This window comes from Geospiza fortis, unplaced genomic scaffold, assembly GCF_000277835.1.
Source record: "Geospiza fortis unplaced genomic scaffold, GeoFor_1.0 scaffold390, whole genome shotgun sequence".
NCBI classification, from domain to species: domain Eukaryota; kingdom Metazoa; phylum Chordata; class Aves; order Passeriformes; family Thraupidae; genus Geospiza; species Geospiza fortis.
Genome location: NW_005054501.1, coordinates 973,148 through 975,595, shown reverse-complemented (window position 1 = coordinate 975,595; position 2,448 = coordinate 973,148). Strand labels below are relative to the sequence as shown.

Below are 2,448 nucleotides of genomic sequence, written 5' to 3'. Positions count from 1 at the left end.
CATTTATTTCCTGCTGCCATGCCAATGTGTGCAGTGGTGATGGGATAGAGCTGTGAGTTCCTTGTTCTTGCTGGAGGTTAGAGCTTCCTGTCACCCTGGTTTTTTAAGATTTTCTAAGCCTTCTGATGTTGACATTCTGGTAGTGAGCTTTATCACACATTTTCTGTAAACAACCCATTCTTTTGTCTTCCTTTATGGAGGAGGAGAAAATTGACGGACTGTTGGTTTGTCCAGTGTGATTGGAGAGGTGTCACTGTCACCCTCCAATCTGCTGTCACTTTTGGAAAACTATAAATGTTGGAGTCAGAAAATAGACTGCCTCTTTTTTCCTTCACCTTGAGAACGGTGGTGTGCTTGTGTTCTTTCGTGTCCAATACTGACAGTTTCCTGCTTACAGGCTCATCTCGTAAAATAGAGCAACCCTAAAACTGGATTAAAAAAAGCTCCCAAACTCCAGAAATACTCTCAACACACCCCCAGTGCTAGCTGCTATCAAGTATTGTACAGTAGGGTTCATGTTGTGAGCTGCATTTGGATGCCTTTTTCACCCCCACAGTGGCTTCTTGCTCTTGTCACAAGAGTGTGAGCACATCCTTACACTTGGAGAGAGCAACAACAGGAAGTTCAACAGTCCTTCTCTTCTGCCATGGAGGGAAATTACTCTGTGGTGTGTGGGCAGGCGAGCACAGGGCTTTCAAAGAGAACAAATGGGGCTTCTGCCTCTGTCTGCCTCCTCACAGCCTTCAGAGGAGGGCAAAGCAGGTTTTCAGCCTGACTCTACATGAGCAGGGTGCCGACATAGGCCTCAGCAACGTTTCCTCCAGCCCCCTTGATGATCCCTTCAGCTCACGCCAGACTCGCAGTCGCCACCAACCCCTCGTCTCCTGCATGTGCTCTGCCTGTGAAGTTCCTTTTTTCTCCTTCTTTCCCATAAATTCAGGCAAGCAGAGGGGTGCACATAGCCCATCCTCCTGCCCTGGTGTGAAGGAACAGAACTGCAGGACTTCACAACTACCTTCATCCCATGGTGGGGAGTGGGGTGCCAAGATGGAGCAACCCAGCTAAGGGCAGGACACATTGCCACCAGGCTCTGCTTCCTGGACAGGGCTGCGTGGTGGCATCAGGGGGACAAAGCTGCACATCAGGACCAGGGTCCTTCTTGGCCCTGTGCTCTGATCTCCTCACCACATGCCTTGGGTGGCTCGGGATCAAGCCTCTTCTTCAGCAAGAGCCTTCTGCAGAAGCCACCAGGATATTCCACCATCTGCCTTAGGGCAAGATGCCCCCTCAGGGGTCTGTGTGCCAGAAAATGTGAGGTGGCCTCGGGGAAGGTGCATTAGTTATATGCTGGGTGCTGTCCTTGCTGCTCTGGGTGCAGAGCTGGGCACTCTGGCACTCAGGACGTGCTGGGGGCTGGAGAAGCATGCTGGGAGTTATAAATAAGGCTGAAGGGGAAGTGTTGATGCCTGCAGTGATCCTGTTGTCATAAATAAAACAAGTGCTCAACAGCAGAGATGAGTCTTGAAGTCTGTTAGCCACAAGTTCCCATCAGGGCTTTGCTAAGCATCTGTTTTCCCACAAAAAGGGAGGATATGCACTCATGCCCAGTATCCTAGAGGGGTTCCTGTGGTGTTTGCACCATCCACCTGTAATAGGGAAGTTCCACTAGTGCCAGAGCCCATGGGTGCTTCCTCCACACTGCCAAGCATCCCTGGTCACCATCATGCTGTGACACAGATGCCAGGTATTGCACACAGCAGAGCTGCTCCTTCCCACCCCTGCAATCTGGGCAGCTCCAGACCCCAAGCACAGAAGAGAAATGAGCAGAGTGGGATACGGTGAGGATGAGAGAGTGGATGGCACTTGTCTGAGGCTGATTTTTCTGTCACTCAGTTGTGTGATGCAGATAGATCCCACCCAGGTGGTCACAGACAGGTCGTTCCCAGTCCATGCAGAATATCACACTTGGCGTGTGTGTATATGTCTTTTCATATATATTTCGTATATGTCAATCACAGGAAAAATATAAAAATAAATATATAAAAACTTATTTTAAATAAAGAATAAATATAATTAAATAAATAAAAAGTATATATATATACATACATATATCTATATCTATATCTAATCATCTATCTATATCTGTCTATCTATATGTATATCTATATCTATTCCCATGTCCTGTTATATGAAATATGAATATACTTTATTTCTTTCCAGCAGCCTCCAGTGCCTGCAGAGGACAGATCTGTGGGGTGAGCTCTCTCCCACGTGCACCAAATCCTTGCCTAGTCTGTGGCATCCCTTGGCTCTGAGCACCAAAATCCCTGGGTGCTCCTGGGAGCTTTGCCCTGCCCTGGGAGGAAGGGAAGGAGGGGATTTGTGCTGCTGGGTCTGCCAGGGTCAGGGTCCTGCTCGGGTGGGAAGGGGCTGCCCTCTGGCTGATCT

The 2,448-nt window shown here is 48.8% G+C and overlaps 1 protein-coding gene across 1 annotated transcript in view; it reads right to left on the bottom strand.

The window, feature by feature from the left end:
* Nucleotides 1-2,448, bottom strand: part of ITGB2 (integrin subunit beta 2) — an 11,359-nt gene that overhangs the window by 7,735 nt on the left and 1,176 nt on the right. The window lies entirely within an intron of this gene.